This window comes from Staurois parvus, unplaced genomic scaffold (assembly GCF_062004578.1).
Source record: "Staurois parvus isolate SC_StPar_1 unplaced genomic scaffold, SC_StPar_1.0 ptg000020l, whole genome shotgun sequence".
Lineage (NCBI taxonomy): Eukaryota > Metazoa > Chordata > Amphibia > Anura > Ranidae > Staurois > Staurois parvus.
The window spans coordinates 1,946,112-1,970,414 of record NW_028317816.1 but is presented as its reverse complement, the minus strand read 5'-3'; positions in this window follow the sequence as shown (position 1 = coordinate 1,970,414).

The following is a 24,303-nucleotide window of genomic DNA, read 5'->3' as shown; positions in this document are numbered from 1 at the left end:
ACTTCCATTGTACTGTGTGGTCTTTGTTTTTTGGGGAATTGTGCATTATTATGGCTTTTAATTAACTTTGATAAGGTCAGCAACATTACATAATATCTAAGGCAGCAGTACTTAGAGAATGTCACGGAAATTGTTGGCTAGTAGGTCATGCTGTGTATTGTAAATCACCTTTTGTAGGGTATAGATTGATTCCATCATTAGTGTTTGAAAATCAGTGACATTGCGAGAGCTACATAACCATGGTATCTATTGGCCCTCCAAACTCCTGATTTATGCATGCAAAATACAAAGCAGATGGAAGTTTGTGCACTGAATGTAGCTGTGTGTCAAATACTTCAATTGACTGACAATAACATAAAAGACGCATTCATACTATACGACATTAATAAATATACAAACCGCTGTGCTAGTTTGCAAACAATCATTTGTATTGTAAAATTGAATCTTAAACACATGTCAGATTCTTCTTTGGCCTCTGCAAATTGACTGTGAATAAATACATGTGCAACCCTAATTATACTGAAACAAAAAGATTATTTCATGGTATATAAAAGCAGTGGGTGTTCTGTCTCGTGTTGAAATACAGAAGACAACAGGGAATTAAACATTTTCTAAACAATGAGACTATTCACTCCTACACACATGAATTATACATTGTCATAATAAACGAAAACGTACTACATATAGTGTTTTTGCTTAATGGGAATACACTTATTTTTTTCTTAAATACGTGAAATTTTTTTTCAAGACTAAAACTGTTTTTTTCAGATGAGTACTTAAGGCTGTACACTTACAAATTTACAAGTGCTACGGGAAAGCAGTGTTTGATACAATTGATAATCATTTATTTTCTACCGTCTTACCAAAGTATGAAATTGGAGCAAGAATAAAATAATGGTTTCTGACCAGGGATGGGCACAGGCATGTTTGTGTTCTAGTGGGATCCTACCAAAGCTATCTGGCTAGGAAGCTGTTACTGTGTTCCGCCAAACACACATGCCCCACCCTGCATCCACACATATCCATGCCCCTTGTAAACAAATCAGTACCCATGTGCACATTTCTTGAGTATGACCTAGGCTTCACTCACATAAGGCAGGTGCAACAGAGCATTTGCATATTTTTCGTTTTTTTATGAATTCCCACATGTTGCATTAAATTTCAAAAGACTGTCTTATACATGAGAAACACACAAAAGAAGTCCCTCAACATTTTTAACAATCATGCCACACTAGAACGCTTGGCACTCTGTTACCATGCATTTTGGCACACTAAAATGTGCACTGGTTAGCAAGATGCTTAGGGGTGCCATTACGAATTAATGAATTAATGGCCATTAAGAATTTCAGACACAATGTTGCTGATTTAAACCACCTTTTTTATGTCTTCTGATAGTTTTGTGATTTCTACAAAAGAAAATGAAATCAAATGTGTGATAATAAATTGCTACATGTATGACGAGCTTAAATGCAATGCATGGCTTGGCACTTTGCAGTAGTTAAAAGCTGCATGTGTTGCCCTCTTTACCATCATGGATGTTATAGAAAAATAGCACTTATAATTAAAGTAATAGGTAACCTACAATGTTTTTGGATCTCATATTTTATTGGTTAAGCTTCTAAGTTATGTTGAATATCTGATGTTAATATATATATATATATATATATAGCGCTGCCAGAGGCGGACTGACAACTCATGGGGCCCCCCGGCAATAGGGGATAATGGGGCCCCTGTGTCCTTGCCCAAACTCAAAAAAGCCTATGAAAAAAGGTACCAGGGGCATCTCATGGGGCCCCCTACTGACCCCAGGCCCTCGGGTTTCCAAATGGTCAGTCCACCCCTGAGCGCTACCCCCCAAGAAGCCGCTCTCCTCTTCACTTGGCCTCTAAATGGAGCCCCATTCCTGCACTACCAAAATACCTTGGCCAGGGAGTTTCCAAACAGTTGCACAAAAGAATATACACACCAACTGTAATAACAAAAAAAATAAGCAGGTTGTATTGGTAGCAATAAAAGGAAAAACAGTAATTCAGCAGTTCAAAGGTGTTAATTAGCAGGCAAAATGCATAAACATAAGAAAAATATGGTACTGTCATATACCCTTTAAAGTGTGGCCACCTATCATGCAGGAGCAAGGGTAGAAACAATAGTCCTCCGACTGGGAGATCACTTCCAAAGTGAGACATGTATGGATATCAAAGAATTAAACTGGCTAGCTCACAAGTAGGCCCTCAGTCCAGAGAGTCTAGGTTTAAGCCCGGAAAAGTCTGTTAGACCTCCTGCACACCAATACTTCTAAAAAGATAGATTCTGAGTGTAAACAGTGTGAAAGTTGGTTCTTCTGCTGGCTTAGCTGGGGCACTTAGGATGGTGTGCAATACAAAATGCCATCCCTTTAAGATGTAAAAAAAAACAGAATGCTTCCCTTTTTTTTTTTTTTAGAGGCAAAAATCACTTTAAGAGAAGGGGTGAAATGGGAGGCGTTGTTTACTTTAAAAATTGAGTTTGAATTTGGGTGGCTAAAACTCCCTTTTAAATGGCTTGAGCAAACGTGGATGCAGCTGCAGGGAAAGGATTCTGCCTAGCAGGGATCAAAAGGGGTTAACTCAGTTCAGCAACCTGCAGGCAGTAATCACAATGACAGACCAGGAATGACAGCAGTGCAGTGGTATACTTGTCTCTAGTATGGGCCGATATTGAAGAATGTTTGTACCCTTAATGGGCCTGTCCAGCCCAACAAGAACTAAAAATACCTAATAGCAATGATGCGTGGGTCAGCAACCCTCTCAGCAGCCCTTTTGTGACAATCCAGAAAAGCGACAGTTGTTCTGTGATGGGGGGCCCCTATTAACTGAAGATGCGGTTGTGCCGACTGCGACCTTCGCACTCCTGCAGCTGAACAGTCTCCCCGGAGCAGCTTCCTCCACTCTCCTTCCCCAACTGTTCTGGACACCTTGAGACAACTCGCCCTTGTCTGGAACAGCATGGCTCGGCACAAACTCTCACAAATTCCTCCTCTGCAATGTCTCTTTCCAACTCACCCCCCCCCCCCATGTCTTCCAGGGCTTTTTATTTCATCTGCTACTGCCTCTCCTGCCCCTTTTTGATTGCTCAAGGCTGTGACAATAAAAAGTGCTGAATGCTGCCATCTTGTAGGTAAATACAGATCTGCATTCACAGTAACGATGCACAGTGCTACATACTGTATATTCCCTATGTATTATATACACATACACATACACACATACAGTACATGCATAAGGTTTGCCATAGTGCTACATAAAAAGCCAGCACTGCAAACAAAGTTTATTTTGCAGATCAGTTTAAAATCTCCAACTGCACTGAATGATAAAGGGAAAAAAAACATTTCTACCATTTTGATTACCATGTATTTTAATAGTTAAAATACTGTATATAGGAGGTTTACAGAACTGTCTAAATGCTTATATAGTGTATTTAATTATATTACAATTTTTCTTACTTATTATTCTTATTTAATATAGTCTGTCAGTCTGTTCTTCTGACCATCAACTGTATTTCATTACTTGGACTTGATAACCATTGTATATATACTATATATATATATTTTTTTTTTTTTTTTTTTTTTGTCTGTGTTTTATGCACCATCCTATGGAAATGGCCAGTGTAGTGACACAAACTACGTTGATGATGTTTTTATAATAATCCGTGGGCAATAAATATCAAATTTATGAAAAATCCACTTTTCCGCTTCTCCTTTACATTTGGGTGCATATTCCCATCCTTTGGGGTTTAACCTCCCTAGCGGTCTGATTATATCCATATTTCTGTGCTCAAAGCGGTACATTTTTTTGCATGGAAATATGTTTTTTTTTTATTGTAGGCCTGTAATTTTTAGGAATAACTCACTGAAATCTGTCCGAACAAGAGTCTAGTAAACATCCCGGGTAGGATAAAACTTGAAACACAAAATCATAAATTATAATTTGATAAATAATCATAAAAAATAATAAAATAAAAAATAATATAATAATAAATTTAATTCAATAATATAATCAAACCAAAAACACTGAAATTTGTAATATAACGCCAAGTTCGCACATCACTGAGCAAAGCCGCAAAATCATTTTCACTGTCTGATGACGAATTTCCCCACGAATCATTATCACTCAATTCTGCAAGTGGTTCTAATTTACTATCGCTGTTCTCTAGCTGGTCTAAAACTGCTTTTGACCTAAAGGGACACTTTTTGGACACCATGGACGTTTCTCAGTTTCCAGGCAGAAAGAACGGTAAAAATGCAGGCAGGGAACAGGGCAAAGCACTAGGGACAAAATGTATGTGAAATGGTTTGATACAGTAATGTTTTACTATGTGATTTTAGTGAATGTCACTTTTTGTCATTTTCAAATTTCCTGCCGTTCCGTCCCCCATACGTCCCGACGCTCGCAAGGGACGGAACCCGGATGACAGATGCCGGCATCCGCCGGATTACATTGCCGGGGACACTGCAGGAGGGACATCGCGGGAGCGCAGGGAAAGGTAAGTGATCGAGGGATCCCAGAGCAACGCCGCATGGTAAGCCTGAGTGTAGCTCGGGGTTACCGCTTGTGGTACTGAAACTTTACCCCGAGCTACACTCGGGAATACCGCCAGGGAGGTTAAAGGCTTCTTGCTATGGTGAAGGATGAGTCACTGTTGTAATGTTTCCCTAGACATCCTCCCAGGTCCCTGCCCACCTGCACACCCCCGGGGTGCACATTGAGCAGGCTTTGTGATTGCTGTGTCCTTTGAACACAGCTGATCACAGATCGAGGTAAAGGGCCGATCATCAGTGCCCAGATTATCATAGCCGCCCCATCAGTGCCTATCAGTGCAGCTTTTTAGTGTCTATCAGTGCAGCTTATCAGTGCCCATCAGTGCAGGATCTTAGTGTCCACCAGTGCAGGCTCATCAGTGCCTCCTCATCAGTGCCCATCAGTGATGCCTCATCAGTGCAGCCTCATGAGAGCCCATCACTGCAGCCTCATCAATGCACATCAGTGCAGCTTATTAGTGTGTATCAGTCCAGGCTCATCAGTTAAAAAGAAAACTTACTTTTTTAGTGTTTGTTTGGCAAAAATTTTAAAACCCAGTGGTGATTATATACCACCAAAAGAAAACTCTGTCTTAAAAAAATGATAAAAATGTCATATGGGTACAGTGTTGCATTACATCATAAGTCATTACACCAACCACCCTAGTTATAGAAGCCCTTTAAAACTCTGCATAAAATCAGCATATGATACAATCATAGCAGCATCTTGTGTGCAGATGGTTGGGTAGGGTTTGGAGTAAATAACACATACAGTAGTTCAAATGATAAACATTATAAGCTGAGACAGAAGGTGAAGAGTTTTGCTAATGTTGCCCACTTGCTACTGACAAATGTGAAAACATGCTTATTAACTTTATTCTCAAAAGCAATGAAAAATCTGTATTACTTTAAATAAAAAGAAAAGACATTTGAATGGACATGCATTATGTAAATCCATTTTCTGTTATATTTTTAACGTTACAATTTCACAACTAGATCACACGTTATAACTATATATCATTTAATTTAAAAAACAGCAACAGATACAGTACCACCTACGTGCCATCACGTTGTACTTCAATATTTCAATCCATAAAAAATAGATCATGGTATGAGACATTGGAGCCAAAAATACCAATAATAAACATTAAAGAAACACATACACACATACATAACAAATAGTTTAATAGCTTTAAACAGCCACGGTATATTTAAACTATTTTAATAAATACATAATACACCATTCCTAAACATAACCTTACAATAACCAAATAGCCTATTCTTAAAAACTAAGGTTAACCATGCATTTAACCTCCTTAGCGGTATTCCCGAGTGTAGTTCGGGGTAAAATTTCAGTACCAAGAGCGGTAACCCCGAGCTACACTCGGGCTTACCATGCGGCGTTGCTCAGGGGGTCCCTGCAGCACTTACCTTGTCCTTCGCTCCCGCGATGTGTCCCCTGCAGCGTCCCCGGCCATCTCCTCCGGCCAATGCCGGCATCTGGCTTCCGCATTCCGGTCCATGTGACGTCAGGACGTACGGGCGCCGGAACCGGTGGGAAATTTGAAATTTTTTAAAAATGTAATTTTTGCTGTCATTGCTGTTTCAATGCATTTCACATATATTTGGTCCCTACTGCTTTGTCCTGTGCCCTGCCTGCATTTTGACTGTTCTTTCTGCCTGGAAACTTAGAAAGTCCATGGTGTCCCAAAAGCATCCCTTTACATCAAAAGCGGTTTTAGAACAGCGATAGTAAATCAGAACCACTTGCAGAATTGAGTGATAATGATTCGTGGGGAAATTCGTCATCAGACACTGAAAACGATTTTGCGACTTTGCTCAGCGATGTGCGAATTTGCCTCTGTATTTCAAATTTCAGTGTTTTTGGTTTGATTATATTATTGAATTAAATTTATTATTATTATATTATTATTTTTTATGATTATTTATTAAATTATAATTTTTGATTTCGTGTTTCAAGTTTTATCATATCCGGAATGTTTACTAGACTCTTGTTCGGACAGATTTAAGTGAGTTATTCCTAAAAATTACAGCCTACAATAAAAAAACTACATATTTCCATGCAAAAAAATGGTACCGCTTTCAGCACAAAAAATCGGAAAGAATCATCCCGCCGAGGAGGTTAATGACCAGTTTTCATAAACTTAACTTTTTCTCTCCAGCAATACACTTCATGACCAGCCCTGCTAACAAATACGACAAAGATCATCATAATGCGAGTAGAGCTCTCTGTTACTACCATAGGGACTGCATCACAGGTGGTCTGGAGAGGACTTAAATAGCTGGCAGCTGCAAATTAATCCACAGCCCACCAATTTAATTCAATCAATGTTGCCTCTGCACATTCAACACCTTCTTCCATGTATTTCTGAATGGCACAATCAATATGCCTCCTAATCTTGTTCAAATAATAGAATTCACCCATGGGTGATCATAACAATGGAGAAAAAAATCTCTAAATAAAAATTAGGCAATGACATGGCAATGAAAAAAATAAAGAGAGAGAGAGTGTTTTCTTAATCTCAATTGGCAAATCCAGATTTTTCTCTTTCTCTATATCTTTTTCAACAGCATAAAAAATAAACATTAAGTATAACCCGCTTTGCTTCAGACGTTGCGCGAACACAGAAACAAAGCTTCATATTTGGTGGTCCTGCCCAACGGCCTACCGCTTGTGGACTAGGGTATACAACTTTATCCACTTGGTCACACATTTCAATTTGCAGAAAAACCAGAGCAAATCTCTCCTTCATAGACCATTACAAGAGCTTCCACGCAAATCTAGGATACTGATTGAGTTCTTCTTTATGGCAACCAAGCAAACTATAGCATGTGCCTGGAAATCTTTGACACCACACTTTGAGGAAGTGAAATCCTGAATTGAGGGCATTTTCATTAATGAAAATCCAACGGTGGTATTGGAAGACAAATATGACAGGTTTCTGTCGATTTTGGCAGCCCTGGTTCGACTAACAATCAATATCTAGTCACAAAGAGAAAAACATGCAGCGCTAGAATATTGAGATATACCTCTCAATTTTTCTGTTTGTGACTGTTATCTTATGAGGCATTTTTGAGGTTTGCCTTTCATGCCAGTTGCTTATATCCTGTTCTAATATCATCCAGCGCTCGTTTTACCCCCCTTTTTTTATCTATTTACAATCAATATCTAGATTTACAACACAACTAGTCCATCTGTAACTTTTAATCCTTCCATCTCCCCACTCGATCTGTCCTGAAACGAACCCGTCTCTGAGTTCCTTGGTTCCCTCTACCCTATACCCTCTTTCTCCTTTTCCTTCTTGAGTTTTGACCTTTGCTATTACCAACACGCATATCCAGGTCTGATGTTTATGGTCAAATACCCAGTTAGCATGCTTTCAAGACAACCTTCTTTTCTGATCAAAGGGTTGGGCGGGTTTGTCCAACTACCAGGAAGCTGTACACTATCCAACTTAAGCTATAAGATATAGTATATGAGACCTTATCTTTATTGTAATGGACCAGAGCTTTAGGAAATACTCTCTGAAACTGAAAAAAAAGAATAACAGGAGACAAATCTAAGCGATCTAAAAAATATCCTGAAAAATAAGTTCTAATAGCCAAATATACACCAACTCCAAATACTGGGCAAATAATTGATCCTGGGAGAGTATTTAGAACTACACAAGAACCTCGTTCCACCTGATCTCACTTCAAAAACCAAGGAAATATCGTGACTGACTTGGGGGTAAAATTACATCACTATTGCATATGTTGGACATTAGTTAGCTGCAGCAATTTCACTAAGCTGAAAAGCGAATACGCTGCCCAAAACAACACTGTCTCACAACTTGATAAACAAAGAACTCCACTTTCATGGGAAAAAATAGCAAATAAAAAATAATATAACATACACAATTTCTACACAGATCATATTGTAATTGAATGCTATTAAAAATTACCTTTCCTTTTCAATCTGCAGCACCGTAATTTTCTTTTAAATTCAATGCAATATGGCAACCTGGAGGCATTCCTTACACCATTATAGTATAGAACACCCCCCCATAAATTTCATTTCTAGTTTATGTGAATGTCTCACTGATTTTCTGAGAAGTCTGCACTAAGATACAAATCAGATTTTAGGCATCTCATTCAATAAAAATGTTTCTTTTTGTGAGATACTCTCAAAGGGTTAATCACCTCTGAAGGCTAGTAGACCCTGCATTGTTCTCATTAAAACACTGCATCTGCATCAGCTGATTATTAATGAAAAGTCACTCCCATTCAAATTCTCTGTTGCAGACAACAACTAGCTATTCCTTCAGAGCAGAAACACGTAGGACTCTGCAACAAAGTTTGTTAAAATCCCTGCTATGCACACTGATCATCCAGAAAGGATTGTTTTTTTCGCAACAATAGATGACTTAATAATTGAAATAAAATTTTTAAGGTGTTTAACATTTTAAAGTAAAGCTTACAAAACAATAGCCATCTACCTGAAATAACAAATTTACAGAATTTTCATTGAAATTGCTTAGGCATACATCTAAGGTGCTATTTAAATTGATAAAATGAAGACATGGCTGGGCAACTAGCAATTTCAAGAAAAAAGCAACCCAGCCCTACTGTTTATTTCAAAGCCACACAACGCCCTGCATAGTGCAGAAAGGTTACAGAGGTTAGGGCAATGTAGTCATCTACAGTAAAGTAGCTCAAGCCAAAATTCAAACAAAAAACATAACTATTTAAGCCAGGAACTGTTCTGTGGGATACAGAGCAGGGGCAGACTGACCATTTGGAAACTTGGGCACTGCCTGGGGGCCCAGGGTCAGTAGGGGGCCCCATGAGATGCCCCTGGTACCTTTATCATAGGCTTTTTTGAGTTTGGGCAAGGACACAGGGGCCCCATGATCCCCTATTGCCTGGGGGCCCCATGAGTTGTCAGTCCGCCCCTGCCTGGTACCTTTTATTGGCTTTTTCATAGGCTTTTTTGGGTGTGGGCGAGGACACAGTGGCCCCATGATACCCTATTTCCCGGGGGGCCCCATGAGTTGTCAGTCCGCCCCTGATACAGAGCTTCTTAGAAGATAATTGATTAATCCCATAGCAAGTCCCATAATAAATTTTGGGCACTGGGATCCCTCCATGTATGCATCAGGTGCCAGGACATGGTCTACAAATTACTCAAATTTGCGCCCAAAACTAAAAAAAATTCTAAAAATACTACATTAATTTTAACATAATCCAATTTCCAGGAGTCAAGCTATTGTGCTTCCCACCAGTGACCATTCCAAAAAGCTCCAAACCCAACAGATCCAGAAACATTCCTAAAGAATTTCAAAGCAAAATCAACAGTAAAATCCTTGTCACACCATATTACTGTCAAAAGTATCCAAAAATATATCCCAAATTAAATTCTCTCCACAAATGCCATAGAATATCCTAATAGAAAAATAAGGTGATTTTAGTTTGTTCATAGCCATCATCAAGGGTCTGGAAAAAACATTTGCAACTAGAATTATATTATTATCTCTTGCATACCATCCAGTAATACCCCTTCATTACCAGGTCATTTTCCATTTTCTGTGCTGTTATAGTTGGCCTGACAATTACTTAGACATGCAACACTGTACACAACTTAATTTTATACAGTTTTTTTTGGCAGAAAGATAGGGGTTTATTTATTAAAGCTGGTTCACTCAGAATCTCATGCCCTTCTGCATAGAAACCAATCAACTTCCAGGTTTTATTGCTAAAGCTTAATTGAACAAGCTGAGGTTAAAAGCTGATTGGCTACCATGCACAGCTGCATGAGATTCTGAGTGAACCAGCTTTAATAAATAAGCCCCATCGAATTCTCTTTTGGTGATGTTTAATACAAACTTTTTACAAACTTTTTTTTTTACTATAAAAAAGGAAAAAGACCAACAATTTAAAAAGAAAAACATTTAAATAAATATGGCAGGATAATAAAAAAAAAACACTTTTTGAAAGGCAGACACCCCAAGGAAACCTAGTTTTCTTTCCACTTTGAAGAAACATGATGGTACTGGGGGTCAAAACATGAAACCTGATAATGGTGCACTAGCTAGATACATTATTGTACAGGTCATACACATACAGTAGGGAAGGAGTTGAAAAGAAAGGAAAGGAAAGAGTTAATGTACCAGTCATATACAGTGGCAAGGGGTTAGAGGAAGAGGTTAATGTGCTAATGTACATGATATAAGAGATGGGGGTTTATATACAGTTAATTAGAAAGACAGACTAGTGATCAGGTGTGTAGGAGAAGAGAAGTGTCAGGAATGGACTCAGCACTGGTGGTGGGACTCACCTGCCGTGTGGGCTGCAGTACCAGGGCTGACCAGCGGGTGCTCTCAGCAGCCAGAAGCTCACTCCTGCAATCGGCCAACACCTGGGGCCGATTGCAGGAAGTGTATTTAAGGAATGGCCAGACCTGTAGTCAGGGCCTTGGTGTATGTTTCCCATGAGCCCCTGTACCTGGTATCCTGTGTTCCTGCTTATCTGCCTAGTTGCTGACCCTGCTTTGATCCTGACCTCTGCTGACCGTCTCCTGTTGAACCCCTGGCTTGCCTGACCATCCTTCTGCCTGATCCTCTCTACCGCGCTGCCCGTGAGTTACTGAACCCGGCTTGTGACCCTGACTATTCTCTGCCTGCTCCTCCGGTACCTCACTGCCCGCACGTTGCTGACCTGGCCTGCCTGACTACTTCCTGCTACTTCCCTGTGTCAGTCCACACATTTCTGGTCATACCCGGATCCCTAACAAGAAGTGGTAAACGAATTAAAAAAAAAAAATCTCACAATCAAATGGAATAAATTAGTCTTATAAAACAAAAACATACGATCACTGTGATGACTAATCACAATGATCACAAAGTTCCTTGGCTTGATACAGTATCCTTGTGTACCAAGCCATCTCATGATAGCTCAGTAGTCTGTCATTAGCAGAATGGCCACACTACGCTATTTAGAAAGCAGTAGTCGGTAAATAATGGGGCACCGATCTGCTTTTTAAAACATAGTTTAGTAAAAATAAAAGGGGGAGGTGTAGGCATTAATGCCATTTATTTGTGCTGCATTTTTTGTCAAGGTAAGAATTACACATTTTTATACCTCACTCTGTGTGCAGATGTGCCACAGGGCTTCGAGCCCCGAATGAGCCCTGCAGCATATATATGCACACTCCGATAGCTCAGTATTCAGCGATTATCTGAAAAGCCATAAAATGCTATTTATCCAATGCTGTTTATAAACAGCACTGAGTAAAAAAATGGGCCACCAATCTGCTTTTTAAAAACATAATTTAGAAGAAAACAAGTTAGGCTAACCTTTTCATCTGGTAGTCGAAAAATCATCAGATTAGTGTCAATTGTAATGCCTAGGAATTTGAAGGATTAACAAGGATGGCAAATTGGTTTGAGACCATAATAAAGAAATTCATTGCATCAAGAAAAAAAAGAAGATTCAGAAAGGCTAACAAACAAGAAATCTTCTAAGTAATGACAACCAATAATGTTGCCTTGGCGAATCACCCACTCAAAAAAAGAAGAAAAGGCCTTAAAATAAAAGCATGATAAAGCAAAAGCAATTGGCATACATTTTTTAAATAAAATTTGCTGTTAAAACAGAAACCTAAGGAATAAAATGGTAGTAAAGCCCCATTGTTTACTTGTATGTATAGGTAAGCCTAAAATAAGGATGACTTGTAGGTACTGTAAATATCTGTTGATATTTACTATAGTTGCAGCCTCGTGCATGCCCAATGCGCTCTCAATAGATGGTGTGCCGTCCATTGAGAGAGTCGTGCCGCAGCCATGACTCCCATGCACATGCATGGGAGTAACGTCACTGCAGCTCAGCCAAACAGCCAAATTATGCAAACTCGGTGACAGTACACTGCTGGAGGGCTTCGTTTTCAGGTAAGTCTTTCATAATGTGCTAGACATTATGCTATTATTTTGCAGAGGTTTTTGTTTGTTTTTTGTGGTTTTCTACTGATTTAAAATCTGAACGATTAATGGAAATAGGGAATATGCTAATTTTATGTCAGATATGGCTAAAAAAAATGCTTTACCAAATTTCCTAGGAAAAAAAAAAGAAAACAAGCCCTCGTCAAAGGATGCATAAAACACAGAAGCTGCTGCTATGTCCACTTCATCATTTAAAGGATAAGTTCACCTTTTAGACAAAAATAATAAATGCACCTTTTTTTGCAGGTTATTACATTACTAATGTAGCCAGGTGCTGGGCTATAACAAAATGGAGAAGGAGACCTTGCCCTTTTATTTGCCTCTCTCCCTCTACGGTGATATTAATGTTGTTTTCCACCATCCTCCTAAGGCCAACAGGGGGAGAGCTAAAGTCACGTGAGCCCATGGACTATTGCTGAGTGCCTGGAATCCTGGGAGTTGTAGTCTGAGACAGCAGCCATGTAGTGGATCAACTGACTTTCTGAACTACATATCCCAATAGTCTCTGAGAAGCAGGAGGAGCAAGGATAGGGTTTTTGTTAAACTGGGAAAAACCTACTCTCTTGGCACCCCCAGGAATCAATACAAATGCACCTGTTAGTACAGGGGGGCCAGGCTAGTGAGACTTGAGCCTGAGGTTGGGCGCAAAGACACATGAGGCTTAACAGTATCTTAACACCATTGCTGCAGGGAAATTCATTCATTCTCTGCTTCATACCGCTGAGTGACAGAAGCACCAGGAGGAGACCGAGGAGGCCCCTTCCACCATGAGTGTCTGCAGCAATTTCTTGGGAACTGGTGAGTGGTCTGCCTACCTACGTTTGACACTGTTAGCAGAACTTATCCACTGAGAGCAGGGTATCCATTGCACCAATGCTACACCTAGCATTGGTGCAATGCATCTATATACTGCACCTATACCAACCTTATTCCAACTCTGTGCCACAGTTACACCAACTGTCATCACCTCTGGCCCACATCCACGTCACTCTGTGCCAAAACTGTACTGCACCTTTCTACATATTACTGCATGCAGTTTTTTTCCCCAAAAACAATTTTTTTGAGAAAAGAGGCACAATGATAACATATACAGGTTACATTCAGATCATGGATAGTCTCAGCAAATGCTGTCGGTATATACATCTGAAGTAAACATAGTTTCATCACATAACAATGCTGAAAACAATAATAAACAAAAAACAAAATCCAAACAAAAACAGACAGGAAGGATGATGTGAACATAACACATGGGTACATGAATCAGCAAATCATCATATAGTCCCTTTAATTACAGAATGCAATGCAATACACGGTGGAAGGGTGGTTATATCAGTGGGTTATTGGATGTCCATACCTGAGGGTGGAAGCTTATGAACTGTATTTGTACCTGTGGGTCTTCCGGTAATTGAATTTCACCTAAACACAAAGAAGTGGGTAGGTAATGGTAAGAGTGCAGGATAGAGAGAGTGAGGAAAAAGAGGGGAAGAGGATTGGAAGAGAAAGAGAAAAAAAAGGGAGGGGGAAGGAAAGGGGGTTTGGCTGCAACTGCTCCGGACCAAGTTGTTCATGGAAATCAGAGTACCAGTCAGAGGTCCTACATGTCAATCTTGGTTGGCATGTGTGGTATTCCAAGATATATGTCAGTCCCAGCAGTCTCAGTCAAGTGGGGTGTAAATTCTATGCATGACACCCAAGATAGTTACGTATACCTAGTGTCTATAGAGCTATGCTGAATAATAGATGAAGGGGTGGGGTCGTGCAGCAATTGGTGATAAGCGGCTGTTGTTTTAAAATTACTCCAACATGCCCACGTCTTCCTGAATCTCTCGGGGCAGTTTTTTGCTACAGTGATGAGTTCCTCCATTTCGGAAACTTTGTTTATGCGAGTAAACCATTCCCTGACTGAGGGAATATGTGATGAGCGCCAATGTATTGGGATGCACTGCTTGGCAGCGTTCACCATATGCATAGTGAGTGACTTACAGTATGTTTTAAAGGAAAGCGAAGAGTGGTGTAATAAGAATTGCGCAGGAGATAGGACTAGAGAGTAAGTTGTTACTTGAGCAATTATTGATTGTATTTTGCTCCAGAACAGTTGGAGCATTGGGCAATCCCACCATATGTGGAGAAGTGTACCAATCGCTTGGCAGCATCTCCAACAGCAGTTGGGGATACTAGGATCAAATCTGTGGAGTAAAGAGGGGACTCTATACCATCTTGAGTACAGTTTGTAATTGTTTTCTTTGGTTGAAACTCACTGGAGCCTTTATGTATATGACCATATATACGTTCTCAATCATCGGAGGCCAGGTCTAGTTGCAAATCACTACTCCAGGCTATGCAAGCCTTTCTAGACGTGGCTTCATTTGCATTTTCCAGGTATGTATATAGCTTGGAGACCACATGGGAATCTGTGGAGCAGATTTTCTCAAATTGGGTAAGGGGTCTAGCAAGCTCTCTCTGACGTGGTGGGCTGTGCAGGAAATGATGGAGCTGCCTGTACATCCATGGTGTCAAGGTTATTGTTGGCCATTTGTTCATGAGGCATTCTCTCGTCAAAAAGATGCCATCTTTGAAGAGATGGTGTAGTCTCGGGTAATTGTGCACTAGACATTCCAGGGGGGAAATCTGGATTCATTCGGATAGGCGTGAGTGGATCAGGTGTTGAGGACAGGCCCGATTTCCGGCATACCAAGCGGTAACAAGACAATGTAGGACCAATTAGCGGGTGTTCTCTGGAAGTGGATGGGATATGTGATCTCTCCAGCCATGGAGACGTGGCTAGTGGGACCACCGAAAAAGCAGCTTCCAGACTCATCCAGGCCTTTCGTACATAGTTGGTAGACCAGTCTACTATTCTTGCCATATGGCAGGCCTGGTAATCCGATACCTCCCTTATCTTTTGGCATTGTAAGTTGTTCAAAACTGATTCTGGGACGTTTATTGCACCATAAAAAAGAGGTGAATAGTGTCTTGTATGAGCTGAAGAATGACTTGGGGAGCCCGATCGGGACAGTTTGCATAAGGTACATAAGGTACAATAGCCGGGGAAGCACATTCATCTTCTTGAGGATCGCTGCCCTTCCGAACCAGGAAAAGATTGGCTTGTCCCATTCCTGTAGATCTTTAGTTACGCTTTGTAGAATAGGTAGGAAGTTTCTTGCTTATAATTCTGAGAGGCGGGATGGTAGTTGAATCCCTAGGTAAGTGATAGCTACAGACTGCCATGTGAAGGGGAAATTTGCCCGCGTTTGTCTGACTAATTCTGGGGATAAGGTGACATTGAGTGCATGGGATTTATTGAAGATAATTTTGAAGTTAGATATAGACTGAAAAGTTTTGAAGTCTTGAAGTAGATTAGGGACAGTGGTGTGTGGGTCTGCTAGGAAGAGTAATATATCATCGGCGAATGCTGCTAGTTTGTACAGTCTGCCTTTTACCATAATTCCTCTAATATTTTCATTAATTTGGATGCATTTCAAGAAGGGTTCCAGTGTGAGGACAAATAGAAGAGGAGACAACGGACACCCCTGTCTAGTCCCGTTATTGATGGAGAAGGCTTCCGACATGAGACCATTGACTCTTACTTTGGCCGTTGGTGCGGCATATAAAGGCATGATAAAGTTCATAAGGTGTGGAGGAAGGCCAAGTCTAACCAATACCGCTTCAATATAGTCCCATGCCAACCTATCAAAAGCCTTCTACGCATCATGAGAAAGGGAGAAGCCAGGCTGTTTCATATGTGTCAACTAGTGATGTATGTTTAGAGCTCGTACTATGTTATCTCTTGCCTCTCTAGCTGGCACAAACACAACCTGATCAGTGGATATGGTGGATTCAATGATGTGTAAGAGGCGGTTCGCCAATATTTTCGCAAAGATTTTTAGATCTACGTTCAATAGGGAAATTGGGTGATAGTTGGCTGTCAATGTCGTATCCTTGTCTTCTTTTGGTATGAATATGATTTGGGCTTCAGAAAGAAATGTCATGGGCTGTCCCGGGGTGTCTAATGAATTAAATGCATTTAAGAATGGTTGCGCAAGAATCTCCAATAAGGATTTATAGTAAGTGGTCGTAAACCCATCTGGGCCTGGGCTCTTGCCCGGTTTTAATTGTACAATGGCCTTTTGGAGTTCTGCAAGTATCAGTGCCCCATCTAGTTCACTTGCTTTTGATCGAGAAATAGGTTTGGGAAGGTTTTGTGATAGAAAAGCCTGGATAATGTCCGTACATGATCTATTATCTCCTGTTGACCGTGGAACATACAGTGCTCAGCATAAATGAGTACATCCCAACAGATTTGTCAGAAAACTTTCACTTTCCTTTCAGAATCAACATTTTCTATGGGGCACTATACTACAAAATACTCCCACAAGGCGTAAGGGGGAGGAGCCTGAACATGGCCTCAACCGGGAGCTCAATTTGAGAGCTCCCGGACAGTAACCGATTCCTGCAACCTGCCAAACAGTGATGCCCAGGAGGCTGAGACATACCTAGGGTTTTGGGGGACTTTGTGTTGCTGGCGGTGGTGCCGGTAGCGGCGGTGGGGCGGAGGACGGAGTCTGAGGAGCCAGCGGACGGGAGAGGAGGCAGATCTTGCCGGAGGTCAGAGCAGTGGATGGTGGGTGGTCACCGCAGAGAAGCGCTGGGAGGCAGAGACACCAGCCAGCTAGGCACAGAGGAGAACCTGGCCCCACTGCCACAGGACTGCCTAGGGCCCACAGAACCCTACGGAGGGTGATCCCCCTTAAGAGTCACTGTCACTGATGAGGTGTCCGACTACCATACTGTGGGAAAATCCCTGTGCGAGGAGAAAGACCATCCATAGCCACTCCATCTAAAGGGGAAGAAGGTGGTGTTGAGAAGGCATATGAGGGACTGCTGAGGATGGTGAGTTAAAATTTAAAATTGGACCTTTACTGTTTAAAGCTTAATAAGGGGGATCCCCCAGGGGGCCCAGAAGGAACAGACACAGAGACACAAGAGAGAAACAGACCCCGGAGACCCCTAGTGAGGAAATCGTGTGGGGAGGAAGGAAGGAAAAGAAAAAGAAAATTTTCAAGGGACACCAGCTTCGGAGGGCCTTAACCCCAATTTGTTCAGAGGAAGGAACCCCTTTGCCAGGGAAAATTAGAAAGTGGCAGACGGGAGATGGAAAACGCTAATGGTGATCATTCCAGATTGTCAATGGGAGTATCTAATAACAGTCAAAGTGTAGAAGAGGAAGATATAGAGAATGAGTCGGTCAGTGAGAACCCTGAAGAGCAAGAGAGGACCTCACAGATGCTTACTAAATCCGATATAACAGACATGTTTATGAGATTGGAACGCTCCATAAAACAGGAGACGGCAATAATACATAAGGATCTGGGGCAAGTTTTGTCACGAGTAGAGGAGACTGAGGGGAAATTGGATAAACATGCCCAAGTATAAAACAAAGTTGGAAAAACAGATGGAAGAAATGAGCATAGAAATTTGCTATATAAACTGGAAGATCAGGAGAACAGAGATAGAAGGTGTAACCTGAGGATACGTGGTTTACCTGAGACCTCGCAAGGAGAATATTTGATGGAGATAATGGTGAAAATATTTAACACAATAATGGACCGATCAGCAACGGAGGATCTGAGGATCAACAGAGTAAACAGAAGAAGAAGATCCCAAGGAAGCGGAAACCCTAGAGATGGGATTGTACGATTCAATCATTATAAAGATAAAGTGGAGCTATGGAAGAAGACAAAAGGAAGACCAGTAATAAAATATGGAGAAGCAAATTTACTAATTTTTGCTGCTATATCATCGAAAACATTGGCCAGAAGGAGAATGCTGAAACCATTACTGGAACAGATGAGAAAACAAAACGTACGATACAGTTGGGGGTTTCCAGCATGCCTAATCGGATGGAAAGACGGTCGTTCTGCAAGACTGAAATTTCCGGTAGACTTGAGAGACTTTTGTGAGAGACTTGATCTACAGATAATAGATATCCCAGGTTGGGAGGAGGGGGCAAAAGAGAATAGGGGATCAGAAAATGAGAGTTGGCAGGTGGCCCCCAAAAGGAAAAGACACCAGATATAAAGAGGAGGAGGAAAGGGAGGGAGATTATTGGAAATTGACTTTCTTTTTTTTTTACTGTCTTTCTCCTCCCCTTCTCCTGAAAAAGGCAAAAAAGTGTTTAGAAGAAAGGTGGGAAACAGGAAGTCGCACATACATCCAGACATGTGGCCCAGGGTTTTGGAACACGGCCAGGATGGGCGTATGTGGCCAGAGCTCCACCCTAGCTTGGAATCGATGGTGGGATTAGGACCACAGATGATTCAAGGCAAATTAAGAGCCCAGAGGGAGTAGGGGGGATATGGGAAGGGTGGGAGAGGGGGAGGGGAGGGAGAATAATGTAGGGGATAGCCCCGTGTTCCTTCGAATGGATGAAGGTACTCATGGGAAGAATTTAGGTGGAGGGAAAGAGAGAAAGGAGGAAGAAGGGAAGGAAGAAAGAAAAAAATATATATATATTTGCACACGGGAAATGGAGGAGGTTAGATTTACGACCTATAATGGCATGGAAACCACCTCACAATGCAAAACACACAGTAGCAGGCATGCACAGCACATGAGCTGGCATGGAAACCACCCCACAATGCAAAACACACAGTTACAGGTATGCACAGCACATGCGCTGGCATGGAAACCACTCCACAATGCAAAACACACAGTAGCAGGCATGCACAGCACATGAGCTGGCATGGAAACCACTCCACAATGCAAAACACACAGTAGCAGGCATGCACAGCACATGAGCTGGCATGGAAACCACCCCAGAATGCAAAACACACAGTAGCAGGCATGCACAGCACATGAGATAGCATGGAAACCACCCCACAATGCAGAACACACAGTAAAAGGCATGCAAACGACAAAGCTCACCTTCGTACCTTTCCACAGACTGCAGCATGCATGGTGCTAAACCTCCCAGGCACAACACCGACTCCAGCATGCACAGTGCTACTGTGTAAACCTCGCAGGCGCAACACAGACTCCAGCATGCACAGAGATATAAACCTTCCAGGCGCAATGCATCCTGGGGAAACTTGCTTCGTATTGCGGTAAAAATTTGTAAACCGAGGCATTATTCTCAATGGATTTTCATTCTTGTGTTCATTGAGATATTGATTAAAATCTTGCTTTGCAAAAGAGGTGTACTCATTTATGGTGAGCACTGTATCACTTGTACCATGTCATTGGCTGAATGCCAAATCTATGCTTTATGTTTGTGAAGTCTACGCTTTCATGTAATTGTTGCATACCTATAAATAAAAAAAAAAAGATTCATAAGACACATCCTAAGTACTGAGGAAGCGGAACATCCACAAAATGCGTACACAACAAGATAATAATTTGTCAGCACATTTGATCTTTTGTCAATATATATTACACAACCCATTAATTTTATCTGTGAATGGTTTATATTTTAAAATTATGTAATAAAATATATGATTTCTTTTATTGTTGATGTTGTTGTTTACAAGAAATTATGTTTTCCTGGGAATCATATTTAAAGTCCCTACCTTCTATTTGGCTGTTTGGGTCTTTGGACTAGAGGCAGAGTAGATAGGCTGACTCTGAGTTCCAGTATCACACCACTGTTTCTGATGATGAGAAGCTAAATTCCAGGCTGGTTGGACAACAGTTGGAGGATCTCCCCATAATCACTGATTCTGTCTTCAGGTCTTCGACACCAAGACGGATGCTGCATCAAGATCATGCTCAGGGACTCCTGCGACTGGACTTTGCTGCAATATTCATCTGAAGATATCTTTATTATTAACTATATATACCTAGGTATATATGCACAATTCCATCAGGACTCCTGTCCAGCCCTTTGTTGATATCTATACAGAAAAAGAGATTAATGTGCTTGTGAATGAACTGCTGCTTCATCCCTGAAACAATATTGGAAGACAACAAATGCAACACCTCTGGGACTTTCATGCAGCAACAAGAACATATATATCAAAGAATAGGTAAGAAGAAATCTCCCCAAAAATCAGTAAAAACAGATTTATTATTGATTCCATCTAAAACAATAGCTTAATGAACAAAGCTCTGGTCTTGTCTGTGCAGTTAAATTGTCATATGCATGTTCTGTCATGTGCCATGGCACTATATCATCCAACTACCAAACATTTGTACATAGAGAGGAAACAGTGTCAAAATACACAACAATGTGACATAACTTTCCCCAGTAATCTTCCCAACGTGTTTAGACTACAAATAAGTCTTTATCAGGAAAAACTAGAGAGATACCTGCATATTTGAACAAAAGAATACATACAAATAATAATAGCACCAACATATAAAGACAACACAAATAAGCAGGTATAATAAAAGTAATGTATCAAATGACTTACAATTGTCATTGAGGTATAGAAACCATTTGGCAGTATCTAATTGGTCAGACATTGTCTTGAGAGGCCCATCTCCAACCAGGTGACACGGACCTACAAGGAGCCAGAGCAGCGGCAAAATACGACTCGTGGCACACCTCCACAGCCCACCCTCTATAATTTAACAGTTTTGAAAAGATATAAGCAACAAATAGCCAGTGCATCCTTAAATTCTAAAAAACTCAATGATAAATCCAAGGTTAGTTACCTCTTTTGCTGCTTATTCTAAGGATGCCAGAAAAGTTAACATTAGATTAAAAGACCCTTCGTTCATATTTCCTGTTTGGACGTATGTACTATTATTAACTTTTTATTATGTCAAGCCTGTATTATTCCCATACTGGTGTGTATCTAAATAATTTTGGTTAATGTTATATGCTGGCTGCTGTAGTTCATCTGTTTCCACCTACTTTGGTTAGATTACTGGTTAATTTCCCAGGAAAGAAATCCCTCTACGTTTAGCATTTTTTTAATTAAATGACCCAACTTCTCCACTTACCTTAATAGCACAGCTTGGTCCTCTTCAGTCTTTTGTTTCCCAGGTCTCCAGAGAACATAAATCTTCACACTAGCTCCGCTGTAAACTCTCATAGACCAATCAACTGAATCAGTTTACAGTTGACAGGTCTATGCAATTCTGTAAGGAGCAAGAGCACAGGAGCGGATGCAACTAAAAAAGTTTTTGGGCCTTGGGAGATAAAAGACTAAGAAGACCTGAAAATAGGTAAGTTTGGCTTCACAGAGGGGTAGCATGGTTTCATTTTAGCTAATGGGCCTAGTTATAAAAGAAAGGTTTACTTTTATTTATTAAATGTACACTTATCCCTTATAGTCTTGCTTTGCTGTGCAGTAGTCCAGGGTTCAGTACCATCAGGGATATTACTTGTCAATAATTTAATTATTGTCCCAAGTTATGGTATGGGTTCCTCAAAAGACAAACTGCTAGATAAACTTGGCCGAAATGGGTCTTGGAGTCTTTCTGTAGGAGTGTAGTATATACCCTTTAAAGCAGTGATTAACATGCCAATAAATCTGAAAAATATGTAAGACAAGAATTTAAATAGCACCACATCCCATAAGATATACTGAAAAAAAGAAAAGAATCTTTTCAGTTACTACAAGCCAGTCCTAACATTTGGGTTTTCACCCAGCAGATATGTAAGGAAATCATTAATACTTCTTGGAAATGTCCATGTCTAACTTAACACATTCGCAAAAACTGGCAAAAATAATCATTAAACCCTCAGACAAGTAAATATTGTAGTTATGGATGTTTAACAATATGAGCGAATGGTGATGGATATTTTAAACACTCGAACATGGTATAAACCAATACCAGCTAGCCAGATTGCATCTACAGCCATTGAATATAGAATTATTTTAAATCGGGCCTAGCACCAGGGAATCAAAGACAAAAACATACTGAATTTTCTCAATGTTAAAAATCCTAAAACGCCCACTTTGTATGCACCACCCAAAGTTCATAAAAACATTCAAACACCTCCAAGCCACCCAATAGTGTCTGGCAGAGGCTGTCTTACTGAAAAAGCAGGTCAACTGATTGAGGAGTATTTACATCCACATGTGATCTCTCTAATGTTGTATGTTAAGGACACTATTGATTTATTGAAAACCTTTGATGGTATACACGTCCCAGAGGGAGCGTGGCTAGTCGTGGTAGATGTAGAAGCTCTATATTATTCAATCCCCCATGAATTGGGGATAGAAGTAGTGGAACAGTTTCTATCTGAGAGAAGTCAATCTGCTTAAAGATACTATCAGATTGTATTGGAGCGCCTGCATTTCATTTTGACACATAACATTTTCTTATTCAAGCGCTCCCACTACCTCAAGGTGTAGGGAGTTGCAGTGTGGACTTATTGTGCCCCTTCATATGCAAATCTGTACCTGGGTGAGTGGAAGCACCATCTATTCTCAAGGGATGATTTACAGGTTGTAGGATCTAGGCAAGATAGTTACCTGGCACTATCTGGAGAGGTACCTACCATAAATTGCAATCATTTTTTTCTAAAATGATTAATAGACAAATTTAATTTGAAATTCACTATGAACTGTGACCAAAAGGCAATAACATTTTTGAATGTTACAATCTATAACAACAGTAATGGAAGCATTGGTTCTTCTTTATATAGGGAGCAGGGAATAATATTTTCCATGCAACGAGCTTGCAACCCAAGTTGCTTTTGTCCAGTATTCCTTATAGTCAATACCTAAGGATTAACCAGATTTGTACTAACCCTGCATATTTTTAAAAAGAAGCAAAGGTCTTACAAACATGTCTTTTACAACAGGGTTATAGTAGATCCTGTTTAAAGAGGGCATATAATCATGTCAAAGACATGAATAGATCTCAACTAATCCATCAAACTAAATCAAAAACAGTTCCTTCTACGGAGAGAGTAATTACTTGAATTATGGGTCAAAAAAAATTGGTACATGAAATTCTAGGCAAATATTGGTACCTCCTACAGGCAGATGATACAGTCTCCAAATACATCAGTTCAAGTCCACAGATTACATTCAGGAGATCGAAATCATTAAAATATCAATTGGTACAGAGCCACTACAGGAGTAAAGGTACTTCAAAATCTCAACAAGCAGGTACATCCCCTTGTGGAAGATGCAGTTTTTGCTGCTTCCTCCTAAATGCTTGTACGGTCAGTTTACCATGCATATATACACCAAGATGCTCAGTGAATTGTCAAACTATGGGCATTGTTTACCTTATTCAATGTAATTGTGGGTCATTCTATGTAGGAAAGACTAAACGCATGTTTTTTCAGCGCATCCGTGACCATATATCACTCATTACTAAAAAAAAGACCTGAGACCCCTATTAGCAGACATTTTTTTTTTCATTGGAACATATACCTATTCATGAAAGAGCTGGGGACATTGATCATCTTTTATTGCAGCGTGAAACAAAGCGGATTTTTACTTTACAAGCCACTAAATTCCCAAGTTTACATGATTCTATTAGTCTTTTTTGTAGATTGCATTGAAACTGATTATTTAATCTTTTAGGTTCACATAAGACTAGCCACCCAATCCCTGTTCCATGTATTCACATCAAAGTATTTCATAAATGTAAACTATCTGTTTAATTATAAAAGCTTGCTGGAGGGTAATATTTTCTTAATGAAGTGACACAAAAAATGTCTTGGTAGAAATTAGACACTTGTATTTTTGAGCTGGAATTTATTGTTCCAATATTTAATATATTTTCCAACTAATTATAATTTTTATTTTTGACAATGGTGACAATTTGGCGATTTCCTGGTTTGGG